Genomic DNA, 13343 nt, shown 5'->3' on the forward strand with positions numbered 1-13343 from the left:
TCCAGGGGGGGCCCATTTAATATATTAATATATTGTTGCCCCTCCCGATACTATAGTATTGATGAGCGGGAGCTGTCAGCCCCGGCTCCACTGTCCCCTCACCTGCAGCATTTGCAGCATGTGAACCGTGGGGACACCATCCTCTGCAGGCTGCCTGTCAGTACTGAGGATGCTTCGGTCTCAGCATCATTCAGTCTGCAGGCATTACACTGTGCATGGGCTGGGAAGAGATAAGCTCCTCCCCCTCTCACTCCTCTGTATTTCCTGCAGGCCGGTGCATTGCCGTGGAATGAGATTTGCCATAGAATGAGATGGTCCGCCTCCATCACATCCTATTGGCTCTCTCTTGTCACGTGACATATTTAAACGTCACGCATCGATGCGCACAGTAGTGTCAGTTTGGCTATCACAGGGAGAGGATCTCCTCACCCTGTGATAGCTGAAGCTGTACGGAGCTCTCATGGCCTCTGTGGCCCGACAGAAGTTCACACATGTACGCAGCTCATACGGCTGCCTCATATACATTTACTGTTGATGCACAGCGCTATCGGGATCCCTATGCCCGATGGCGCTGTCATCAGGATCCCCACGCCCGCAGCTGTACTCCCCGCCCCCCGCATCTCTACTCCCCGTCCCCGCATCTCTACTCCCCGTCCCCCGCATCTCTACTCCCCGTCCCCGCATCTCTACTCCCCGTCCCCCGCATCTCTACTCCCCGTCCCCGCATCTCTACTCCCCGTCCCCCGCAGCTCTACTCCCCGCATCTCTACTCCCCGTCCCCCGCAGCTCTACTCCCCGTCCCCCACAGCTCTACTCCCCGTCCCCTGTGAACGCTCAGGGAGCGATCCACAGCGCTATGGGGATTCCTACACCCGATGGCGCTGTCATCAGTGTGCGTCCCCGCGAGCGCCCCACGCCCACAGCTCTACTCCCCGTCCTCCGCAGCTCTACTCCCCGTCCCGTTAAAGCTCAGGGAGCAGGGAACAGAAAGTAGAGCATCGGGCGCAGGTTAAGTAGTACTGCGCATGCGCAGCACTACGCGAATAACTTAACCTGCTCCCGATGCTCTACTTTCTGTTCCCCGCTCCCTGAGCGTTAACGGGACGGGGAGTAGAGCTACGGAGGGACGGGGAGTAGAGCTGCGGGGGACGGGGAGTAGAGCTGCGGGGGACGGGGAGTAGAGCTGCGGGGGACGGGGAGTAGAGCTGCGGGGGACGGGGAGTAGAGCTGCGGGGGACGGGGAGTAGAGATGCGGGGGACGGGGAGTAGAGATGCGGGGACGGGGAGTAGAGATGCGGGGGACGGGAAGTACAGCTGCGGGGGACGGGGAGTACAGCTGCGGGCTTGGGGATCCTGATGACAGCGCCATCGGGCATAGGGATCCCGATAGCGCTGTGCATCAACAGTAAATGTATATGAGGCAGCCGTATGAGCTGCGTACATGTGTGAACTTCTGTCGGGCCACAGAGGCCATGAGAGCTCCGTACAGCTTCAGCTATCACAGGGTGAGGAGATCCTCTCCCTGTGATAGCCAAATTGACACTGCTGTGCGCATCGATGCGTGACGTTTAAATATGTCACGTGACAAGAGAGAGCCAATAGGATGTGATGGAGGCGGACCATCTCATTCTATGGCAAATCTCATTCCACGGCAATGCACCGGGCTGAGTTTCCTGCACCTCCACCACAGGCCCAGACACCCACTCAATGCCTCCAGACCCCCCCCCCTGCCCACCCTGATGCTGCCCTTCATGGTAAGTAACTTTGGGATGAGCAGGGGGGGGGGTCAGGAGACAGTGAGAGGTAAAGGGGGACTCTTATCAGTGTTCCCCAGCAGAGGCCTCTAACTGTAGTAAAACTACAACTCCCAGCATGTATTTGGCTTTGTGGGCATACTGGGAGCTGTAATTTTACAACAGCTGGAGGCACCCTGGTTGGGGAACACTGATCTATCTGTCTATCTATCTCCTATGTATCTCTCATATCTATCTATCTATCTCATATGTATCTATCTCATATTGATCTATCTATCTCATATCTATCTATCTCATATCTATCTATCTCATATCTATCTATATCATATCTATCTCATATCTATCATCTATCTCTCTCATATCTATCTATCTAACTATCTCATATATATCTCTCATATCTATCTATCTCTCATATCTATCTATGTCATATCTATCATCTATCTCTCTCTCATATCTATCCCACTGCTGCCAGCATCTATTTTTCATTTATTTACAGCCTATTTAGATGCCGAGACAGAGGATAAGTTATAGATTGTTGTTACGCCGAGCGCTCCGGGTCCCTGCTCCTCCCCGGAGTGCTTGCGGCGTTCTCCTCTCTGCAGCGCCCCGGTCAGACCCGCTGACCGGGAGCACTGCATTGTCACTGCCGGCGGGGGTGCGATCCGCGTAGCGGGACACGCCCGCCCGCGGGTCGCATCCCAATATACTCACCTGTCCCGTTCTCCGGTGGACACGACCTGGTTGCTACCGCCGCAGCAAGACCATCCCGCTTTGCGGCGGGCTCTGGTGAAAACCAGTAGGAACTTAGAACCAGTCCTCCGGTACAGTCCACGCCAATCCCTCTCTGACACAGAGGATCCACCATCAGCCTGCCGAATCCTGACAATTGTGGGGCATCCGAGCGCTAGGACCCCCTACAATCTCCTGAACAGGGCCCCTGCAGTCTGCTGTAATGGGGTGTGCTGAACCCTGCACGGAGTGCAGGCCGACATGCCCCCACCATGTATCCCATTTGTTGGCCGCGGCTTCCTGCGGGGGACATTGGAATGGCCACTTCCGGCAGACTGACAGGGCCCCGTTATGTGCCCCTCACTTACAATGCCCCCCTGTCTTGTACCTCTAACAAATAATGTGCTCTGATTTATAATGCCCCCTTTTATGTACCCCTTACTTAAAATGCCCCCTGAGAGTGCAGGACAGTGCATTATATGTGAGGGGAACATAACGGGGCATTATAAGTCGAAGCACATTATATGTTAGCAGCCCAAAACAGGGGGGCATTATAAGTGAGGGGCACATGACAGGGGGGCTCCTCACGTATAATGTCCCCCTGTCATGTGCCCCTCACATTTAATGCCCCCCTGTCATGTGCCCCTCACATTTAATGCCCCCTGTCATGTTCCCCTCACTTATGCCCCCTGTTATGTGCCCCTTACTTAAAATGCCCCCTGCGGGTGCAGGACAGGGGGCATTATATGTGAGGGGAACATTGCAGGGGCATTATAAGTGAGGGGCACAGCACAGGGGGAAATTATATGGTAGGGGCACAGGACAGAGGGCATTATTATTATGAGGGGGAACAGGACAGGTCATAGTTATATGTGCAGGCACAGGATGGGGCATTATTACTATATATGAGGGGCACAGAGTATTAGGAATTTCTGGGGTAGTACGGTTTTCATTAGCCACAATACATCACGGTATTGTATTCAGAGGGATAGTTAGAGCGTGCAGTGTCTGGTAGTATTATATTATGAGGTTACAGTGTGTGGCAGTATTATATTCAGGGGTACAGTGTGTGGCAGTATTATATTCAGAGGTAAAGTGTGTGGTAGTAATATATTCAGGGGTACAGTGTGTGGCAGTATTATAATTAGGGGTACAGTGTGTGGCAGTATTATATTCAGGGGTACAGTGTGTGTGTCACGATTCGGCTGGCTGGAGGTGGATCCTCTGTGCCAGAGAGGGATTGGCGTGGACCGTGCTGGTGGACCGGTTCTAAGTTGCTACTGGTATTCACCAGAGCCCGCCGCAAAGCGGGATGGTCTTGCAGCGGCGGTAGCAACCAGGTCGTATCCACCAGCAACGGCTCAACCTCTCTGACTGCTGAAGATAGGCGCGGTACAAGGGAGTAGACAAGAGCAAGGTCGGACGTAGCAGAAGGTCAGGGCAGGCAGCAAGGATCGTAGTCAGGGGCAACGGCAGGAGGTCTGGAACACAGGCTAGGAACACACAAGGAAACGCTTTCACTGGCACAATGGCAACAAGATCCGGCGAGGGAGTGCAGGGGAAGTGAGGTATAAATAGGGAGTGCACAGGTGAGAATACTGATTAGGCCTGCTGCGCCAATCAGTGGCGCAGCGGCCCTTTAAATGGCGAGACCGGTCAACTTGCATAGCCTCCACGGCGGGAGGCACAGGAACGGATTGCAGAGGACCAGAGGAGAGAGGAGCCGGGGAGAGAAAAAGCCTCGTGCGAACAAAGTCCATATCCTGGCGGAGCTCCTGACGCCTTTCGGAAAAACGTATGTCAATGCGGGTGGCCAGATGAATAAGTTCATGCAGGTTAGCAGGAATTTCTCGTGCGGCCAGCACATCTTTAATGTTGCTGGATAGGCCTTTTTTAAAGGTCGCGCAGAGGGCCTCATTATTCCAGGATAATTCGGAGGCAAGAGTACGGAATTGGATGGCATACTCGCCAACAGAAGAATTACCCTGGACCAGGTTCAGCAGGGCAGTCTCAGCAGAAGAGGCTCGGGCAGGTTCCTCAAAGACACTTCGAATCTCCGTGAAGAAGGAGTGTACAGAGGCAGTGACGGGGTCATTGCAGTCCCAGAGCGGTGTGGCCCATGACAGAGCTTTCCCAGACAGAAGGCTGACTACGAAGGCCACCTTAGACCTTTCAGTAGGAAACTGGTCCGACATCATCTCCAAGTGCAGGGAACATTGCGAAAGAAAGCCACGGCAAAACTTAGAGTCCCCATCAAATTTATCCGCCAAGGATAATCGTAGGCCGGAAGCGGCCACTCGCTGCGGAGAAGGTGCAGGAGCTGGCGGAGGAGATTGTTGCTGGAGTTGTGGTAGTAGCTGCTGTAGCATCACGGTCAGTTGAGACAGCTGGTGGCCTTGTTGCGCCTGCTGGGCGACCACCGTGGTGAGGTCGGCGACAACTGGCAGTGGGACTTCAGCGGGATCCATGGCCGGATCTACTGTCACGATTCGGCTGGCTGGAGGTGGATCCTCTGTGCCAGAGAGGGATTGGCGTGGACCGTGCTGGTGGACCGGTTCTAAGTTGCTACTGGTATTCACCAGAGCCCGCCGCAAAGCGGGATGGTCTTGCAGCGGCGGTAGCAACCAGGTCGTATCCACCAGCAACGGCTCAACCTCTCTGACTGCTGAAGATAGGCGCGGTACAAGGGAGTAGACAAGAGCAAGGTCGGACGTAGCAGAAGGTCAGGGCAGGCAGCAAGGATCGTAGTCAGGGGCAACGGCAGGAGGTCTGGAACACAGGCTAGGAACACACAAGGAAACGCTTTCACTGGCACAATGGCAACAAGATCCGGCGAGGGAGTGCAGGGGAAGTGAGGTATAAATAGGGAGTGCACAGGTGAGAATACTGATTAGGCCTGCTGCGCCAATCAGTGGCGCAGCGGCCCTTTAAATGGCAGAGACCCGGCGTGCGCGCGCCCTAAGGGGACAACACAGACGGGGAACGGGTCAGGTACGGGAGCCGAGATGCGCATCGCGAGCGGGCGTGTCCCGCATCGCGAATCGCATCCCGGCTGGGAGTAATATCGCAGCGCACCCGGTCAGCAGGTCTGACCGGGGCGCTGCGAATGAGAGAACGCTGCGAGCGCTCCGGGGAGGAGCGGGGACCCGGAGCGCTCGGCGTAACAGTGTGGCAATATTATATTCAGGGGTACAGTGTGTGGCAGTATTCAGTGGGTACAATGTGTGGCAGTATTATATTCAGTGGGTACAATTTGTGACAGTATTATTCAGTGGGTACAATGTGTGGCTGTATTATATTCATTGGGTATAGTGTGTGACTGTATTATATTCAAAGGGTAAAGTGAGTTGTAGTATATTCGGAGGGTACAGTGTGTCAGAATTATATTCAAAGGATATGGTGTTTGGCAGTATTATAATAATACTTGTTTTCATATAGAGGATCAGAATCCGCTGACACAGTTAGGAGCCGTCTGGGCATCAAGTTCTTCAGCGAGAACATTTAGCTGGACCCGGCGGTATGTACCATCTGAATTAGATAAGTAAAGACTATAGAGAAGACGTCACCTGTAGTCACTGATATCATTGTGTATTGTCCTGACTGTCCCATCAGAGCTGTAGTCACTTGTAAGTTTTGCAGTAATGATGGGTGAAACAACAACTCCCAGCATAACCTCACCACTGCTTACGTCATACTGGGAGCTGTAGTTTTAAATTGTAAAAACTTCTTTAGCGCTTTCCCATTCTGTGGCAATTGGTATATTTTATTATTATACTGGATACAGTTAATAACATTGTAAGTTCTTTAAGAAACACCTTATTTTCTGTCCACCAAAACGAAATTCTCTAATAGTGCCCCTCCCGACACTAGACTCTGAATCCGCCCCTGTTCCCGATACTAGTATCGGGGCCAGGGGCGGACTGACCGGCTGGGTAAAGAGCCCGCTGCAGCTGCTGGGGATATCCCTGCGCTGCTCCTGGTCTGCGTATCATTAGCAGAGACAGGCAGAGCAGGGATGAAGGTACCTGATGATGGCTCCGCCCCTAGCACAGGAGAGGACGGGGGCCGAGAGCTGACAGGCCTCCGGAACACAGAGCAGCTTCATGTGAGGTGAGTGATGTCCCGTGTCCTCCTTCTCTCCCCCCTGATCAGCAGTATATCCTAAGGCTGGGTGATTTGTATAGCAGCAGTCCAGTGGGGTCACTTTCCCTCCTTCAGTGTCCACAGGTCACATTATCAGAACAATTTTTGGGAAAAATCGCTGCAAAATTGCGCGGTTTTACCTTGATTTTTTTGTGAATCACGGAAAAACCGCGCGATTTTTGGCGCGATTTTTTCATAAATTGTTCTGGTAATGTGACCTGTTGGTGACCTGTGGACACTGGAGGAGGGAAAGTGACCCCTCTGGAAGGACAACATGTGAACACACTGCTAGTTTATCATTAAACCCCATTAAATAACATGTACAGGATCAGCTGCATATTTTTGCTGCATATTTTGTGCAGCTGATTTTGCAACCCATTAGCTTCAATAGGTAGCAAAATCAGCTGAAGAAAATATACAGCAGATCCTATACATCTGAACGTACCCTAAGGGCTCATTCAGGGGTGGATCCACAGTGTATTTTACGCTGCAGATCCACTGACAATGGAGCCTACAGTGCTGCCTCTATCTGTGCCTGCTCATAACAGGAATCCGCCACTACGAGCAGACATGCTTTTGATGTGTATACTCGCACACATCATGGCCACTCCTCCTGCTCTCTGAGCTAGGCTGAGAGCAGCCGCGATGTATATACACATCAAAGCGTGTCTGCTCGTAGCAGAGGATTGCTGTTTTGAGCAGGCCCAGATGGAGGCAGCATTGTAGGGTTCATTGTTGGGGGATCCGCAGCGTAAAATATGCTGCGGATCCGCCCGTGTAAATGATCCCTAAGGACGCAAGGCGTATGTGTATGCACAGTGCCTGCTCCCACTGTGTTGTATAAATCATTAGCTAGAACCCTCGGACATCAGGCTGATGTCCCACATTAACACTTTAGATGCCGCTATCAAAGTTGATGGTAGTGTCCAAAAGTTTTAACGCCTTAAGGACATAGCGTTTTTCAGTTTTTGCACTTTTGTTTTGTCCTCACCTTTTAAAAATCATAACCCTTTCAATTTTGCACCTAAAAATTCATATTATGGCTTATTTTTTGGGCCACCAATTCTACTTTGTAGTGACATCAGTCATTTTACCCAAAAATCTACAGCAAAAACGGCAAAAAAAAAAAAAAATCATTGCGCAACAAGAATGTATGAAGATTTTAAATAAAAAATTGTAAAATGTTTTAATTAAACATGTTCTGCACAGTGTGTGTGTATGTGTGTGTATATATATAAATATATATATATATATGTATTTATTTATGATATATATATATATATATATATATATACATATATACATACACACACGTTTTAAAATTGCCCCCCCCCCCCACTTTTGTCACTGGCCCCCCATGTGCCCCCCCTAAATATGAATGCTGAAGAACATGTTCTTTCTTTCAGGCGGAATCAGTGTCGTTCTCCCATAGAGATCAATGTTATTTTTTTTTCCAGTCAGAAGCATTTCTACGAGGAATCCGCGCGGAATTTCCGCATGAAAAAAAAAAAAAATTATGAATAGAAATACTTGATACTCCTCCTCTGCATGAAACCTGCATTTCCGCGTGGAATTCCGCGCCTATTCTGCGCGAAATCGCTGCTAATTCTGAGCGGAAAAAAACAGTGTTTTGGGGCGGAAATCTTCCGCGTGATTTCCGCCCCAATTCCTCAGTGTGAACATACCCTAAGGAGTAAATGGAACATAAGCAAACATCAAAGGCACAAAAGATGACCAATGCAGAGCCACGCACCACCTGCAATTACCCCAACGCACGTTTCATGCCAAATGCGCTTGAATTATCATTCCATTACTCCATACCATATTTTCTTTATCACCCAATACATCATCAAAGTGGGACTTTATATGGTGCACCATTTGAATTCAAACAACATCATATCGCTACTGAAGAAAAGGCCTGCGGCCTTAAAACGCATCTAGCATCTTATACCACTCTTAGAAACTATACCTACCTGTATGCCAATGTAGGTATAATGTTTATGTGCTGTCAGAGGATATTAGACAATAATATGAGGCTGTGGTATAAGTGTGCAGATCGGACTATAACATAAATCAATATGGTTAAAGGTAAGTATGCTAAAGGAGACCAGGAACACATGTAATGGGCAATACACGTGTTCAAGAGGAGTATAGAAAGTAAACAGTATACTTGTCATCCAGAAGAGATGGGACAGGGGGACATCTAGGTGCAGAAAATGAACGCTCATGTAAATAAGTGGATGATAGCATATATAAAGTATATAATAAAAATAAGTATAAATATAAATACTATATAATATGGAATACATTAAAACCAAGGCTGCACAATAAAAACCATGGCTTATATAAAAATAATGACAAAAAATTTACTATTTTAAAACCATGGAATACAATAAAAACCATCGCTGCACAATATAATACCATATCAGTAAGATTAAAAATAGCAATATAAACTATAAAAGATTAATATTGATAAAAAAGATTAACACTTCAGAGGATAATTACTTACTGCAAGTTTGTGGAATAAAATGAGATGCCAATATCATAAATTACATTCAATCATGTCATTAAGTCCCCTTGGGGATAAAGTGCCTAAGGTATGGATCCAGACGTTTTCTCTCCTTCTTAATGAGTTATATCTCTGATTCACACTCTTAGTAATGTGTTCAATGGGGGTGGCACAGATAGAATTAAAATCACTGTTGTGTTTCTCAGTCAAATGTCGAGAGACACTGTGTAAAAGAAAACCATGAATGGTATTGTTCTGGTGTTTGTTGAGACGTTCTCTAAAGCATCTGATCATCCTCCCTACGTACTGCAAGCCACATGGACATTGCAAAAGATAAATAACATATTGCGATTCACAATTAAGCAGGGATTTAATAGGGAAAGTCTCCCCTGTAGCAGTAGAAGTGAAGGTTTTACATCTATGTGAGATGACTGCACAACACTTGCAGCGTGATATGCCACAGCGGAAACTCCCTGTGGTATCAAGAAAACTAGATGAACACGTAGTATGTGGTTTCAATTTACTGGGGGCTATTAAATTGCGTAAGGTGCGGGCTCTCCGAAATGTGATCGGAGGTTTAGGTGGAAGGAAACTGTTGAGATGGGGATCTGCACGTAAGATAGACCAGTGTTTGGTTAGGATCTTCCGAATCTCTTGATGCTCTCTGTTATAGGTGGTTATAAAATTGGCGGAACAATCAGTATTTTTAGAAGCTAGTGGGTCTGATTTTGGGAGCAAGCATTCTGCTTGATCGAGAGAGAGGGCTCTATTAAAGGAGGATTGCACGAGGGAACGGGGGTAACCTTTGGCTTTAAATCTGGTTTTTAAGATGTTACTCTCAGAGATAAAATCTCTTTCCCTTGTGCAATTTCTTCTTATTCTTTTAAATTGCCCATAGGGTAAATTAACCAGCCATTTCTTTAAATGGCCACTGTCAAAATTCAGCTATTGCTATAGCTATTGCTGTCAACTGGCTTAAAATAGGTTTTTGTGTAGATGGAAACATCATCATGAGAGACTAATACATCTAAAAACTCAGCATGATTGTCATAGACAGACTGTGTGAATTGTAATGACCAGCCGTTAGAATTTAGATGCGACAGAAACTCATCTAACTTTAATCTGTCTCCTTTCCAAACGATAAATACCGTATTTATCGGGGTATACCACGCACCGGCCTATAACACGCACCCTCATTTTACCAAGGATATTTGGGTAAAAAAAGTTTTTTACCCAAATATCCATGAAAAAATGAGGGTGCGTGTGTGCGCGTGTATACCCCGATATACCCCCAGGAAAGGCAGGGAGAGAGAGGCCGTCGCTGCCCGCTTCTCTCCCCCTGCCTTTCCTGGGGTCTAGAGCCCTGCTGTCGGCCCTTTTCACCCCCTGGTTATCGGCGCCGCTGCCCGTTCTGTCCCCCTGACTATCGGTGCCGGCAGCCAGGGAGAGAGAAGCGGCACCGACAGCCAGGGGGAGAGAAGGGGCAGCGGCACCCATTGCCGGCGCCGCTGCCCCGTTGCCTCCCCCCATCCCCGGTGGCATAATTACCTGAGTCCGGTCCGCGCTGCTCCAGGCCTCCGTCGTGCGTCCCCAGCGTCGTTGCTATGCACGGCGCTCTGACGTCATGCGCCGCGCCGTTCAGCGCATAGCAATGACGCCGGGGACGCACGACGGAGGCCTGGAGCAGCGCGGACCGGACTCAGGTAATTATGCCACCGGGGATGGGGGGAGGCAACGGGGCAGCGGCACCGGCAATGGGTGCCGCTGCCCCTTCTCTCCCCCTGGCTGTCGGCGCCGCTTCTCTCTCCCTGGCAATCGGCGCCGGCACCGATAGTCAGGGGGACAGAACGGGCAGCGGCGCCGATAACCAGGGGGTGAAAAGGGCCGACAGCAGCGCTCTAGACCCCAGGAAAGGCAGGGGGAGAGAAGCGGGCAGCGACGGCCTCTCTCCCCCTGCCTTTCCTGGGGGTGTATCGGCGTATAACACGCACACAGACTTTAGGCTAAAAATTTTTGCCTAAAAAGTGCGTCTTATAAGCCGATAAATACGGTATATCATCGATATATCTTCGATAATACATACAATTTGGAAAAAGAGGATGAGTGTACACAAATTGCACTTCGAACAGACCCACAAACAAATTAGCAAAGCTAGGGGCCACTTTCGACCCCATAGCGGTCCCCGTGTGTTGCATGTATAGTTGACCTAAAAATTCAAAGTAATTGTGTGTTAAGATAAAATTCAACCCCTGAAGAATAAAATCTACCTGAGCTGCAGGCATGCTTGAATCGTTGGAAATGAAATGTGCAACGGCTTTAACTCCTGCTTGGTGTTCAATCACCGTATATAAGGATGAAATATCCATAGTCACTAAAAGATAGTCTGCAGCCCATGGGACTTCTAGGATAGATTTGATAAATTCTGTCGTATCTTTCAGGTAGGATTTGAGGTTGGTCACATATGGCTGTAAGAGTAGATCGATATAGTGTACAAGATTGGAGGATAAAGAGTTAATACCTGAAATAATAGGTCTACCTGGGGGATTTGTGATATTATTTGTGTATTTTGGGCAGGTAATAAAATAAAATAACGATAGGGCTGGTTCATCAATGAGTATGAAATCTCTCTCAGGTTTGGAGAGGATATCCTGAGAGACCCCAGAGTCAACTAACTGGATTCATTCTTCATGAAATTGTTTGGTAGGGTTATAGGATATGGGGCGGTAATAGGTGTTATCTGACAGAAGTCTGTGTGCTTCTAGGATATAATCATCCCTATTCAGTATGACTATACCGCCCCCCTTGTCCGCTGGGTGGATAGTAATAGATTTATTATCAGAGAGGGATTTGATGGCTCTATTTTCAGCATATGATAAGTTGGAAGAGTATTTTTTCTGATTGTTTTTAGTCAGATTGTCAAAGTCTGTTTGGACTAGGGTGGAAAATGTATCGACAAAAGGACCTTTTGCATGCAATGGATAGAAGGCAGATTTGGGCCGAAGTCCCGTGTGAATGGGTGGGGGTACCATGTCGGAGTACCGACAGGCATCTGAATTGACAGCAGGAAGACCATCCAATTCCTTGAGGGAAAAAAAACTCTTAATAATAATTTTACGTATAAATTTATTTAGGTCCATGAATAAATCAAAATTATTAGATTTTGATGTCGGGCAGAATGAGAGCTCTTTTTCAAGGACCCTTTGTTGTACCTCATCCAAGACATAAGTGGAGAGGTTAAATATTTTGACTGTATTTACGTCTTTCTTCTTGTTAATTCTTTTATCTTATTTTCTCTCCCTGATTGCACATCCTCCTCTGCGTCCCCTCTTTGGCGTTTTTTCCTTTTTGTCTCTAGTGGGGGCGCAATGTGGACGTGCTCCAGAGGAAGAAAATCCGCTTGATTTACCATCAGTGGTGGAGTCTTGGTTATGGCTGGTAGGCCTAAAAAAACTGTGGTGTTGTTGGTAAGTGAAGTATCTAAAAGAACTGAAGTGTGTGTTATACTGTCATCTGTACTATGAGTAGTACTGATGGGGGTATAGAATTGGTGCGTGGAGATATGTCTCGAAGGAGTATTAACAGCCGTGGTTAGAGAGTCGCCTAAAGTAATGTCCGAATCAGTACGGTATCTACCAGTCGGTAGGGTAGACTGTTGATTGTTAATCTGGCCCATAAGGTCTAGTAGATCCTGTGTGGAAATATCTTGGGACAGAGAAGAAGGGGATAGGGAATGAGCATTACTAGAGCGAGAAGTGAGAAGTGGATTGGTATTAATAGGCTGTGCTATTTCATGTCTATTGGATGGAGTTTTAGCAGAGGAAACAGAATTGGAGGATGGTAGATTGGAAGAAATGACAAAAGGTAAAGAAGACACTGTAGAAACATTAGACTGAACTGAACTAAGGAGAGACAATGAGCCAGTATTGGGTGAAATTGAGGAAGCGACAGCAGATAACTGTGTGGATGGTTGAGTATTCCTATGCTGCTTCTTTGACAGAGAAACACTGGGTGGTCTTACTGTCGGAGAGACAATGGGTGGTAGAGTATTTGGAACAGTATTGTGAGTAGAGATGTTGGTATTAGAGGGACCACCAGGTGGACGTGTAGTGTTGTGTGATTTGGAGGCAATAAAGGTTCTGGAGGATTGGAAATGGCTGTTTATATGTGAATTGGCATTATTGTATTTAGAGTCTCTATGGAATGTATGT

The 13343-nt window shown here is 48.1% G+C and overlaps 1 protein-coding gene across 4 annotated transcripts in view; it reads right to left on the reverse strand.

The window, feature by feature from the left end:
* The window catches only part of LOC130355757 (uncharacterized), a 146650-nt gene that overhangs the window by 56500 nt on the left and 76807 nt on the right, over positions 1-13343 (reverse strand). The gene's annotated exons all lie outside the window — the stretch shown is intronic.

Source organism: Hyla sarda, chromosome 2, assembly GCF_029499605.1.
Source record: "Hyla sarda isolate aHylSar1 chromosome 2, aHylSar1.hap1, whole genome shotgun sequence".
Lineage (NCBI taxonomy): Eukaryota > Metazoa > Chordata > Amphibia > Anura > Hylidae > Hyla > Hyla sarda.